At 35.0% G+C, this 14,667-nt stretch overlaps 1 long non-coding RNA gene across 1 annotated transcript; it reads left to right on the plus strand.

Moving 5' to 3' along the window:
* Window positions 1-618: 618 nt before the first annotated feature.
* On the plus strand, window positions 619-4,461 carry LOC125935017 (uncharacterized). The gene is made up of 2 exons (XR_007461600.1): window positions 619-1,080; window positions 2,745-4,461. It is a non-coding gene; the product is annotated as an uncharacterized LOC125935017 (long non-coding RNA).
* Window positions 4,462-14,667: the final 10,206 nt, after the last annotated feature.

A 14,667-nucleotide genomic window follows, 5' to 3' on the forward strand; every position in this document is an offset into this window, starting at 1 on the left:
GAAGCTTAATGGGAACCAGACCTGTGGATTTTAGCCAGGGTTTTCTCAACCTCACCACTATCGATATTTGGACAAAATAATTATTTGATGTGGGGGAATATCCTGTGTGTTGTACAGAGTGTAGCTGTAGGCCTGGCCTTTACCTACTTGATTCCAGTAGCAAACCTTTCCTACATCTATAATGTTCAAAAGTATCTCTAGACTTTGTCAAATGTCCACTGGGGTGTGGAGGGGTGGGAGGTGGTGGTGGTAATGTGTGTGTGCAGGCAAAATCTTTCTCAGCTGAGAAGCACTGGTTTAAGAAAGAAGGAAGTGCGATACAGTTAGAATAAAGGTCTCATTCGATTGGGTGGAAAGCACTGGAGCTAGGATGGTTCTTCAGAATTGTCCCAAATCTGCTTCAACGAATATTGGATACAGGCTGCTCCCAGTAAAGAGCTGGAAGTTTGGCAAGGCAGCTCCCTTTAGTGAACCCGAGAGGGACTCAGCAGTGAGATGTCTGCAGGGAACAGCTCCAGTAGTTGGGGAGATGAGTGCCGTAGTCCTGAAAGGTGAGCTGGTGAAACTATAGCATCCTCTACATAGGTCAAGCAGGATTCCCAGGCCTTGTCAAATACTTTTGAACATAAAATATTGAGTAAAATGTTGATATGGGACCTGATCCCCATAAGTAAAGTGAAGGTTAAATAAAATAATGTATGTAAAGTTTCTGGCATATATACTGTGCTATTTAAATTCTAGCCATAATTGTTTTGTTCACATATGTAATTTTCTAGGCCTAATTAAAATAAAACAAAGCCAAGCAGATTTATACCACACTCTTAAGTTTACCTAACCACTTTCTTTGGTTGCTTAGCAATGAAGGACAATGGGACAAAGCTACCAGTGTGACCAAATACCAAATTTACATGATTGGAATTTTAGCCCCAAGAAGTCTTTCAATAGTAGACATTGTCCTAATGTGAAAATGACAGTAAACACTCCATATCTGGCTTTGCACTCATAATGAAATACGTTCCCAGATACAAAAGCTATACTCCTTTGTAATGATAATTTACAACTGTGAGACATTTTCATCAAGTAAGAATTTTGCTTATTATTTAATAAATTTAAACTCTGATTTACTACAATGAGTCAACAAATGCAACGGAATAATGTGTTACTTTAAATATCTCGGGTTAGTGGTTAAAACAACAACAAAAACAGAGGCAACCTTCATGTGTAAATGATATTTAACAAATGAAATGACAAATGTGAAAACAATGTTTTCAGACTATTTCAAATAGAGATAAGTAGAATTCAGTGAATACACACATACATAGAGAAAGAATACATATACTTCACTCATTCTATCTCTATAGAGACCAAATTGGGAACCATCATTAGCAGTAAGTGTAGTAGTAAGAATATGAAGAATATTTGGTTAATAGATTGTCTTCATAGATAATAGATTGTTAAACTTTATTCAGTATTACAATTTGGAACTCAACCACTGAAATGAATGAGTCATTAAAATAATGTTAAGAGTAGTTTAAAAACAGCTTACTGTTTAAAAGAAAAAGCTATCAATAGCATGAATGACAATGGCTTATAAGATGGTCCATCATGAGCAAAATTTAAGGAATCAAGTTAACCATAAGTAAAAAGAGACTATCCAAACACATTTTCACACCATTAAGCTCAACTTTAACAATTAATTAAAACAGTGTTTGACATATCAAATTAACTTGAAAGTTATTAGTTTTAGAGTTTCCTTTGAAAATTTGAGTATTTTAGGAAACACTTTTAGTAAAAATAATTTTAAACTTAATCAAGATATGAAATATAATTATTTCCTGCATCTTAATGAACGCACATAGAACCCCCCAAATTTATCTAGAATTTTTTGAAACTTCTTTTAAAAGTTACTTTGTTCTTATAAGTTCTTAAAAGTTGTTCTTAAAAGTTATTCTTAAAAGTTCTAATAAGTTCTTATTTTGATTTTATTTATTTTTTTTAATCTTTTAAAAATATATTTACTTATTTTGGGAGAGAGACAGAAAGAGTGAGTGGGGGAGGGGCAGAGAGAGGGAGAGAGGGAATACCAAGCAGGCTCCATGCTAGAGCCCGATGCAGGGTTCAGTCCCACGAACCATGAGATCATGACCTGAGCCAAAATCAAGAGTCAGACCTTAACTGACTGAGTCACCCAGGTTCCCCAAATTTATTTTCGTTTAAAATAATTTTTTAATGTTTATTTATTTTTGAGAGAGAGAGACAGAATATGAGTGGGTGAGGTTCAAAGAGAAAGGGAGACACAGAATCTGAAGCAGGCTCCAGGCTGTGAGCTGTCAGCACAGAGCCAGACGAGGGGCTTGAACCTATGAACTATGAGATCATGACCTGAGCCAAAGTTGGGCGCTCAACTGAGTCCCCCAGGCACCCCTATTTTCATTTTAAAGTAGTAAAAGACTATAACCGTAAGTAGTTTATTCTAAATTTTTAAATATATATATCTTAAATAAACAAATACATATATATTTATATATATGTATATATATATGTGTGTATATATATATAAGCATTATTACAATAAAAGTAATCCAAGTCAAAACTAGAGGTTCTTAAGAATGTTTTCCTTGAAAATTAGTCTATATTTGTTACTCAATTTGAGAATTTGAGAATTTTGAAAAATTGAATTGTGTTATATTGTCAGTATTGAAGTATGTGAGAAACTTAATGCTTGTATATGCTTGTTCTCCTAGGAAACTGCTTATAACTTAAAGATTCAGTTAAAAAAAACCCACCAACTCTGTGAAGCTTTTCCTGAACTCCACACTACCACAATTCACAACAGAGTTAATCACTTACTCTGCAAGTAGCCTTTATAGCCCTTGTCACATTTCACCGTCCTTTTATCATCTTCTGATCTTCCTTCTCAGAAAGCCAGGTGTCTTAGAACACAGTCTGCAACTTATTCATCATTGAAATCACACTTCCTGGTTCAGTCGCTAGCACATGGAAAACATTCAGTAAATGTCTAGTGAACAAATAAAATAATTATTTAACTAACTGGTGGAAAGGCAAAAACAATCATTCCCATCAGCAATAAGACTCAAAAATCTGCAGCATGTGATCACTTGAAACACATCAATGCTAACATCTAGAGAGGAATGTTCATAAAACAGCCTGGCCATGTCATACTGGAGAAAAGTAAGAATGATCACTGAGGGACTTAGAGAATGTGAATCAGTCTACCAGCAAGTGTTCCCCAAACTGTCATCTCAACCTCTCATCTTGGAGGATGAATTCTTAAGGCAACTAAGAGAAGAGTATCAGAGAGCTGTGCTGAAGAAAGAACCAGTTCAAGAAAGTCACTGAGCTTTGAAGAAGGTGGTTGCCGGTGACACATCTGTTTAGGAATTATTCAAAAAGCAACAGAAGAGACATGGACCCCTTCATGTCTGTAAGTCCAATACCACGTCTGAAACTTTTATCAGCTAGAAATATAAGCTGAATTTGTACCCAATTTTCCTTTTGACCCTTGGAATTCCTCAGCAGATACTGTTATGCTTTGGTAACAAAGAACCACCAAGTCCCAGCAGCCTAAAACAACAAAAGTTTCTTTCTTTCCCACATGAATGTCCACTGGCTGGTGGTTTTGCTCTGTACCATCCTCACTCAAGACCCAGGCTAATGAAGCATCCCATCTGGAACATCACCTTGGCAGACAGAGCAAAGGAGCTCTTGAGGGTCAGGCAGCAGCAACTAAATGCTCCAGCTCAAAAGCCACATGTGTCATTTCTGCAAATGACACACATTTTCCAAAAGTCGTCAGTGGTCCCACCCAACCACAAGGTAGCAAGCAGTGCCTTCCTACCTTGTGCCCAGAAGCTGAGGAGCCAGCACAAACCACCACACCCTAAGACTAACTCGTTCCGGAGGTACGCCTTGACAGATCATCAAAATCTAGTAAAAGGGATTATCTTCTTTTCAGTTAGGAAAAACCAAAATCAAACCAAACCAAACCAAAAAATCTTCTCTCCTGTTAATTTTTTAGCCTCAAGTTTGCCTTTAAAGAAATGCACTATACTCTGTGTACAGCCATTATATGAGGCAAAAGAAAACAGACACAAAGATGGAATACTGCATGAAAACATAAAGTTCAGAAACAAGTAAACCTAACTGACAGTGATGGAACACACAAAGGTGGTTACCCTGAGGGTTTAATTCTGACCGGAAAGACTGTCTTCAAGGGGCTAGAAAGGTTCTTTCTCTGCATATACATACATAAAAGTTGATTGAACTATACTCCTAAGATTGGGTCATTAAATGCGTGTTATAACCTAAAAAAATTTTTTTCTCATATGTAGAACATAGACATTAATGGAAGCTGGGGAGAAACGAATGATTCATGTAAATCCATTTCTTAACTGGCACGTTGTTTAAAAAAATGCATCTATAAGTAAAAAAAACTATTCACCCAGAATTCATGAGAAAGTGAAAACTGAGACACTTGGGATGTTTCTATAAATTCCCTAAGCAAAACTTTTCTTAAGTGATTTCAAATCATCCTCATCTTCAATAATAAGTATATGCAGCTGATACATGTAGTCAACTCTATAGATACTCTAATGTAGTAAAAAAGGAGATGCTTCCTGGAACAGACTAATGTGAAAAGCCAGCTTGTCAGGAAGCCTTGCCAATAAGCATGAAGTTTTAAACGAAAATGTTGATCCATAGGCAGAACTAAAAAAGTACATACTGCAGAGGGGCATAAAGTAATATGGTTCTGGTTTTTACTAGTTAGTGAATGTTTAATAATTCTTCATTATTATAGGCCTTTATTCCACACACTACTTAATGAGGCCCTTGAAAATCCAGAATTTTATCTTGAGTGGTCTTTATAATTATTTAAGAAAATAAGAATTACATTTGAATATTAGATTCTCCTGGAGAAAGAAATTCCACTTATTATACAACAACTTTATAAAGAAATATGTATTATTTTAAATTAAATGTATTGTGCATATGGACAAAAGTCTAATCATGTTGACACCTTGAATAAAACTAGCTGGTCTCTTCAGATTGTTTAATAATTTACAAACAATGATCCATCTTTTTTTTTAATTTTTTAACATTTATTTATTTTTGAGAGACAGGGGTTGAGTGGGGGAGGAGAAGAGAGAAAGACACAGAATTCAAAGCAGGCTCCAGGCTCTGAGCTGTCAGCACAGAGCCTGACATGGGGCTCAAACTCACAAACCATGAGATCATGACCTGAGCTAAAGTCAGATGTTTGACCAACTGAGCCACCCAGGCACCCCAATAATGATCCATCTTAATGGTTCATTAAATTTGTTCAGATGGCTAGAGACCTCATGGAGACCTTTTCAGAATACCATAATCTTTGAACCACACTTTGAAATTTGATATTTAATTCCTTTACACAAATAAGAAACTACTTTCTTAACCAAAAAAAAAAAAAAAAAAAAAGGCGAAAAGAACATACACACATACATACATAATGTAAGGTCACAATCATTAGCTCACAACTTTTGAAAAGAAAAATAAATTATCAAATCAAGTACGACAGATTGTTTTCAAGTTTTTTGACATTCATTTGCTACTTTTAATTCAATAATAAAATTATTATTATTATTAATTATAATATATAATATATAATTACATATAATATATAATTATAATATATAATAATTAATAATAATTAATAATAGTAGTAGTAAAATAAAGATTTAATTATTTCAATTTTTAGTAACAGTCAATATAATATAAATAGTATAAATATAATTACCTAACATAGAAAAGTAAAATTTTATTGGTAATATAAGTTAGTAGGTATGGTTGTTTTTTCGCAATTGGTTCGCTATGGATAAATATTACATATTTCTAGGATAAGACAGAGTTTAACAAACATTCCGTTCCTACTAGTCATTTTTCATAGACATAATTGCTGAGAAATTATATAGTTGAAAACAGAAGGAGTTTTGTATACCAGTGTCACTCAATTCTTTGAACTCCTTCCAAGTTATATGGTAAAAATCACATACTAATTATATTTGTAAGCCATCACACTGATCCATCATGAAAAATTTTTAGTGATCTGTTATCTGATACTCAATATGTGAGGCCAGAGAAGAACTAGCCTGAACTGCAGAAGAATTTGTTATAGTCATAACAGCAATGTACTTCTTCAGCTTTTGGAAAATACACCCAAATGGACTTACCAAGAAAAAAAATGACTATTAATTGTATATTTTACTCATACCTAGAGGTAATTTATTCAAACTGGTACACTCAAATGGAGTTGGGAAAAATTCAAAGTATTGCTAACTTCAACACATCTGGACCAAAATAATTTTTGAGTTATTTATTTTTATTTCACCATGTGTTTTATCAATATTTTTTGTTAAAACTTTGGCGCTCTATTGGGGCACCTGGGTGGCTCAGTCACTTGAGTGACCGACTTCGGCTCAGGTCATGATCTCACGGTTTGTGAGTTCGAGCCCCACATCGGGCTCTGTGCTGACAGCTCAGAGCCTGGAGCCTGTTTCAGATTCTGTGTCTCCGTCTCTCTCTGCTCCTCCCCCACCCACACTCTGTCTCTCTCTGTCTCAGAAATAAATAAGCATTAAAAAATTTTTTAAATAAAAAAAACTTTGGCGCTATAGATTTAACTCTTTTCAGTTATGAAAAATGTCTGTCATATAACCTAATTAGCATAGTCACCCTACTGCCTCTTTCCTTGACTGTTCAAAGTTCTTGTAATTTTCTATCAACATATATACTCTTTGCTGAACAAGTATAGGTATGGGATATAGGGTTGGGGAGTTTATTGAATTATATGCAAGCCATTCTGCTAAGAGATCCAAGCTATTCCTTAGATCTCATCTCATTCATCTCTTCCTAGTTCACTGTGTTCCAGCCTGAAAGACCTCCTCACATACTTTGAATATGCCAAGCAGAAAACCCCCCACTTCCTGAAATAATTCCTCACTTCATTAAGATACCTGCTGAAATATACCTTATCACCACTCACTATCTCCCTACTCTCTTTACTTATTTCTTTAAATTTATGTCCACTTTATATATTTATTGACTTATAACTTGTCTCCACCCTCATCAGCATTTAAAATCCATGAGAGCAAACATTTTTGTTACTCCCTGTTGTGTTCCCAGCACCTAGACCAGTGCTTGATATATAGTAACATCTCAAAAGTTATTCAGTGCATAAGTAGATGAATGAATGAGTGTCTCTGATCTCAATTAACAATAAAATGTTAAAAGAAAAAAAGGTGAACTAGCATGAGGTTAATAATAGTAATAGTCTATTTTGCCAAGCATGGACACTTTAAAAATTGCTACCCAATAAAGACTCATTTCCTAAAACAAAAGGAATCTTTAACACCAAAATCCAGTAAGAATCCACTACATCAGAAACAAATGAGTGTATTAAACTGTTCTAGAAATTCACTATATTTTTCTTATTTTCTTACTTCATACTAATGAAAACTTCAGCAAGGAAATCACTACTACAAATACTTTGGCTGTCAATACTTATCTGGGCCATGGAAGGATGCTATCTTATTCTCACTTAACCTTGAGAAATGATCTGATAAATTGCCTCAGCTAAAGCATTGGTAGTTGATAACTGGAAAAAATACTAAAATATATTTGAAAGAAGAAGGAGGAGGAGGAGGAGGAGGAGGGAGGAGGTGGAGGAGAAGGAGGGGGAGGAGGAAGAAGAAGAAGGCAGAAGAAGAGGAAGAGGAAGGGGAGAAGGAAGAGAAGGAGGAAGGGGAGGAGGAGGAAGGGGAGGAGGAGGAAGGGGAGGAGGAGGAAGGGGAGGAGGAGGAAGGGGAGGAGGAGGAAGAGGAAGAAGAAGTAGGAGGAGGAAAAGGAGGATTGATTTATGATGAAACTGGAAAATGTCTAACGGCTTTTTAGATAGAATTTCTAACCTAAAGGAAAGAGAGAGTATATTCTCTTTGTGGAATTTTGGACTTCAGAATCATGAGAAGGAAATTCTTTTTCAGAGCATCCTTCAAATTACCTTCAGAAAGAGTGAGAGCCCACAGATAAACTTAAAGGAAGTTGTGACATTACACCTGACATAGTATCTCAGATTTGGGGTGAGCCTAAATTGGAATTTGCTAATTACTGATTCTTCTCCATCTTGTCTCATTGGAGGGTTACCATTTACATGTAATATCATAAGAGATGCCATATTATGCTTTACCTCCTGGCCATTTGGTCTTTGTTTGTCTTCAGTCTTTGCTATATGGTTTGTTTATTCTTTATATCTTTTAGGTCTCATAACTTGGAAGAGATACATACTTGTAAGTCTTACAACTAAACCATTAGTCTCTAATTATCAGTGTCAAGACTGAAACATCCATTATTTCCTTTTTAATGACAGGACAAAATAATTTGCATATTTGTACCTTCCTTAACACCCCTATCCTCCCTTTAGTGTTGTTTTCCTTTTTGTTTATAATCTGGAATGTTTTTATTATAATCTTGGATGATTTTTAAGTGTATCATCAATTTCAAAAATTATGTTTGTTTCATTCTGTAAACACACGACAATTGTTTACACTTTACTTAAATGGTTTCAGTGTTCAACATCAGTCCTTTCTTATCATGACATACATGCCAAATTTTTATTTTGATGTACTCTTTTGAGTTCATCTTTAAGTAGTGCTTCTTGTTAGAGGCCCCCAGACAAATGGTCCCTATTTCACCCCCTGCTCATCATTGTCACTAACTCTAAGCCCCTCCAAATTAGAAGGTCTTAAAGGTGTAGGCCAGCATTTCCTTATTTCCTGCAAAGGATGCAACACCTCACTATCTTCTTGGCAAATTTAGGAGTCTTTGGTGGCTGCTTTAATAGGTCTCATCTGTGCTCTATTAGAAATCTATTAGAAATTATATTCATATGACATCATTGCTGCTATTCTCTACTATTGTTATTCATTTACCATTACAATAGGTTTTGGAGAAAGAGACAGTCTGAAAGAAGATTTGATCACAACACTCCTTTGCTTCAGATTTCCTAGCTATGTCCTCATCTATAAGAGTAACATTCATACTCCTTAGAAGAAAGATCCTTTATTCTCTGGGCCAGCCTCTTAAATCTTATACCAGAGCAAGTGCCTCATTCACTTCACCCTTGTTCTGGCCCTGTTTCTATGTATAGATAAAGACAGAGGAAGACTTTTTGTCCTTAAGCTGGTTTAGACTGTGTCCAAAATTAAAACCATCCCTTATTTATTTTATTTTGCTTTTGGCATTTTATTTCATACTAAAAGACTGAATGAAAAATCAACCCAAAGTAAGTAAAAACATTAATAGCAACTGAATGAGGACACATATAATGTAAATAAATACAGGAAAATTATCTATGAAATAGCTGTCTTTGTATTTTGACAAATATCAAGGGAACTAGCATCCTAAGTAAAGCCATCTATGGTGCAAGCCAACAAACACTTTGGAAAAAATTTACCAGTACTTTTGGCTATGAATATTACTTCTCAAATGTTAATAAACATGAAGAATTATCCTAGTCAACCAAGAATATCATTCACTAGCATCATCAGGGATCTCTCAGCAACTCTTGCAGTCATTCACAACTGTTTGAGTATGTTGACTTCCAGGTCAAATATTTTTCTAGCTTGAAAGTCAAATGAAGAACATCTTTTTATAGTTTATTCTTAATTCCCATCTGGATATAACTTATTACAAACAGTCTTATGAGTTCCTATGACATTTATACATAGAATAACTGCCAAACCTAAGTTAAATTTCTCAAAACATATTACTATGTCTAATGAAGTCATCTTCTGTGATCTATGTTAAGCTTTCTTCCAAACCAACTTTAAATTACACTCAACCTGCTAAGCACATTATGAATTGCTCCACAGCAAACAGTAGATATGCTTATTTGGCCTAATTAACTACGATAAAAGGATCAGCAGGTAACACCTTGTGATATTTGCTGCAGTTTCTAAAAAATATGCATAGAAATTGTACATACAAAAGCTGTTTAACAGAAACAATTTGTGGACTCTTTAAACTTTGGGCAAATAAATGAGGGAAAACTGAAATAATATTTTATTTTTTAGACGATGGTAAGTTAAGATAATTTCCACTATCTAGTTTATACTAATTATTTGAAATAACTCTTATTAGCAGTGAACTGAATGCTTCTATCTGTAATTAAGCTAAGCTTTTGATACTTAGAACAATAAAATGATTGGTTTGCATTTATACACACCTCAGTTTTTCCACTTAAAAGACACATAAATACAGATTATTTTCCACTTTTGTCAAGAGATAAAACTGAGTTACTGTTAATTTTATGTACACATTTCTATCAAGCATAAAAGGAGTGGTCAGCCTTCATTTCTAGCTAATTAATACAGTCATTGGATGACAATGCCCTTTTTCTTAGCAATCTGAGAATTCAAAAAAAAAAAAAATAGCTTCCAGAGCTCTGCTATTACTACAAGTATGAGAAACTGGATTACTGCCTAAAAAAATAAGAAAATGTTTTTTTCAGATATAAAGCTCTGATGATCATATCCCTAGAATTATAAGAAAAAATGTTTTTAAACTTCTAGGTGTGTTTAAAACATGTCTTCTCGTTGATACATTTTTTGGGAGCAAGATTTTTTCTTTTTGGCAGTTGGGGAAGTGTCCTATAGTCTCTACTGCTCCTTATAGAGAAGGAGATGGCGTTTATTAGATAGACCAAGTACTGTTTGCGACATAAACATTAGCCAACTTTGGCGATGGGGTAAAGAAAGTAATTGTGCTTCTCCTCCTTCCTCAGTGAAGCTCTCCTCAATCTCTTTTGTTTTCCAAGGTCTTCCCAACCTCTTAATTTTGAAGTATCCCGAGACATTCTCAGTCCTCTTCTTCAGCTACACTCACTTGGTGATTTCATTCAGGCCTGAGGTTTAATCCATCTTCTCTCTATTCTAATGCTCCCAAATTCTTATCTCAAGTCCAGATCTTGTTCCCAAACTCCAGGTTCCTATATCCAACTGCTGCCTCGACATTTCTACTTGGATGTCAAATAGCATGCCAAAGTCAGCGTGTCCAAAACTCAAATCCTATTCTTTCTCCACAGGGACTTTTGATCTAGGTGTTCCCTTTGCTGGAAGACTCCCCATCACCCACCTCCTCCCCGTCCAACGGACACGCACTCATGCACACATGCACACATGTACAAACCTGATTGCTGCTAGGCTAAACTCCTAACTTCTTTACCTTTTACAATCTTTGGTCAGATGCTGCTATCTTAAGGAGTCCTGCCCTGTCTGCCTTATTTAACACTGCAACCTGATCCTCTGTGACTTAGACCCCCTGACCCTACTTACTTTGCTCTACCTGTTTTGCTCACAGCAATTTGACCTTGAACAAGTTCAATCATCAAGCAGTGGAAATGGACAAGTCCAAAAATATTCACTTGCTAATTGCTTTACTATGTTTCTTACTTACTGTCAATACTGAATTTATCTGATAGCCAGGCCCACTACCTAGAAAAACCTTAAGCCAAGGCAAGAGTTTATCAGCAGAGATTATAACTGTACCTAAAATTTTTGCTTTTTTCTTATCTCCCTATACTTCCACACATATCTAAGAGATTCACATACCACATATCTTAGGTAAATACCTCTTATTAGTTACTGACATCTTCACACACAAAATCCATTCTCATGTTGTTTTCCAGATATGCTTCTTAGGATATCTAAAGGGAAACCTTTGTTTCTTCATGTATGAAAATTGCAAACAGCATAAACAATTAATTTCATATTTTGTGCATGAAATTATTTGACTGACATTGGATGACATAGAAGTTACTGGTTGTTTACAGTTTAAAGTCCTTGTAAAGCAGTATCTATTGGACTACATTTCTCAATATTTATCTAAAACTTACTATAAAATTTCTATCATCACCATTCTGTTCCACCAACACACACACACACACACACACACACACACACACACACCCCAAAGGCCTGTCACAAGTCTTTCTTTTCTAAGTCATTGGTTTCCTGAAACAAAGGGAATATCTTTCCTGTTCTTTTCATTAGAAGATTTAGTATTTGCAAACTAAAATTTTGATGGTAAAAAATAGCTGATTTCTATATGCTTTGTGTTAGGCATTTACTGAGCCCTGTGTGTGTATTTGTTCATGTAAATCTGACAACAATCCTATGATGTATGTGTTATTATTAACCACTTTACAGGTTAGGAAATTAAGGAACCTTTACCATGGTGAGTAAAGCTAGGTAAAATCTTGCACTCTTTACCCCATCTTCTGGTGTCCTTAACTCATTGTATAAGAACTTGTCCATTGACTGCATCAATTACATTACCAGCATCAACCTTTTAAATTTATCGAATGTAATAACTTACAGATTTAAGAAATACATTTTATATACACACATACACACACACACACACACACACACACACACCCATGCACATATAACTAAAACAAAAGTTTCACAAACCAGTAATCAACCTTACTATTTTACTACATGCAAGGCACTCCAATAGTTTCAATGTTATTCTAGTCTGGTGTAATGTATTTTTTAATTTATCAACTCACTAAATTGACTTATACCTGAGTTAGAAATATTGTGAAAAACAGTAAATGATGATATTTAGCTTTTATTTTTCTATTACTCTATAAGCTTCTTAATCATTTATCAAATTTGATGCAAAAATGAATTTTAAAATTTCCTGATAATTCTGTTTTAAAAAACAATAAAAACATTCAGACTGTATCTACCCAAGAGAAGCATATAATCCAACACTTCAAAAGATTTAAGTTTTTAAATATTTTCTTAAACAGCAAAACTTACATGAAAACTATCTTTATAATCATGATAAAGCTAAGCACACAGTAGTCTCTCCATGTATATTACAATAAACATAACTATGTAGCAATAAGTAATAAAGTGGAAATTAGCCTTTTAAAAAATTTATTTTTGAGAGACAGAGAGAGGCAAAGCACAAGTCAGGGAGGGGCAGAAACAGAGAAGGAGACACATAATCCAAAGCAGGCTCCAGGCTCCAAGCTGTCAGCAGAGAGCCCAACAAGGGGCTTAAACTCACAAACTGCGAGATCATGACCTGAGCCGAAGTCGGACGCTTAACCAACTGAGCCACCCAGGTGCCCCTAACCTTTTAAAATTTATTTACCAGCAAATATATTTTTAATTATTTGAAAGAAGTAATTAGTTTATTTTACATTTTTTCTTGGGAAATTCAAGACTGGCTTCTATACACAAAAGTTTATAATTTAAAAAATTATAATTTTTAAAATGGCATTGTTGGGGCTCCTGGGTGGCTCAGTCGGTTAAGTGTCCGACTTCGGCTCAGGTCATGATCTCACGGTTCGTGAGTTCGAGCCCCGTGTTGGGCTCTGTGCTGGCAGCTCAGAGCCTGGAGCCTGCTTCAAATTCTATGTCTCCCTCTCTCTCTGCTCCTCCCTGGCTCATGCTCTGTCTCTCTCTCCTTCAAAAATAAATAAAAACATTTTTAAAAAAGATATTAAAATGGCATTGTCTTGGTAAATAAAATAAATCACTTAAGCATAATTTATTCACAATGTGCAGTGGAATCATTCCTCTCAGAAATGAATATGACACCATTTTCATAGTTGGAATGACTTGGAAGGATATTATTTGTTTTTACCTAAAAGAATAAGTAAAAATACTGACGAGAAACTACGTATTTCCAAACTAAGTTTAGCATTTATACATAAGATGAAATGTGAATCTTTGAAGACTGGCAAGGCCAATTCTCACCCCAAATTGGAGTCAGCCAGTCTTCATTTACTTGGGAAAAACAAGGTTAAGCTCATATTCAGAGACTGTGTCAAAAGCCCTATTACCAAGTACAACTACTAGCCATGTCCAGAAAAAAGTAGCTGGTCTAACTTCAATGAAGTTGACAGTAAATGTAATAAAAGAAAGGATGGATGGAAGGCTTGCAGGTAACCAATTGATTTGGAGGAAAGTTAGAGGTGGATTTTCATATTTGTGAAATGCTTTTGTGTAGGTATCATGAATTATACACGGCCCATTTATAATGCATATTTTGTGGGAACTAACAGATACCAGGAGTGCAATAGTAGCCTAAAAGAGTAATAAAGAGAAATAGACTTCATCTTTGTAATCATACTTATGTCATTTATAAGTGTCACAGTTTATTTCCATTGATGGCCTCTTCCCATCTTTGACCTTTCTAAAAAATAGGAAAACATACATAACTCAAATGTTATTTTATTCAAGTGCTAACTAAAGTTTTTGTCCTTGGACTTGACTAGTTAATTTTTAAAAAAATTTTTAATGTTTATTTTTGAGACAGAGAGACAGAGACAGAGACAGAGCATGAGTGGGAAAGGGGTAGAGACAGAGAGGGAGACACAGAATCCAAAGCAAGCACCAGGCTCTGAGCTGTCAGCACAGAGCCAGAAATGGGGCTCAACTTCACAAACTGTGAGATCATGACCTGAGCTGAAGTCAAGATGCTCAGCCAACTGAGCTACCCAGGGGCACCTTGACTAGTTAATTTATTTTTTGTCCCCACGGATATTTTATTTTATTTTTTATTTTTATTTTTTATTTTTTAAATTTTACATCAAAA

The sequence above is a fragment of the Panthera uncia genome, assembly GCF_023721935.1.
Source record: "Panthera uncia isolate 11264 chromosome A1 unlocalized genomic scaffold, Puncia_PCG_1.0 HiC_scaffold_17, whole genome shotgun sequence".
Classification (NCBI taxonomy): domain Eukaryota; kingdom Metazoa; phylum Chordata; class Mammalia; order Carnivora; family Felidae; genus Panthera; species Panthera uncia.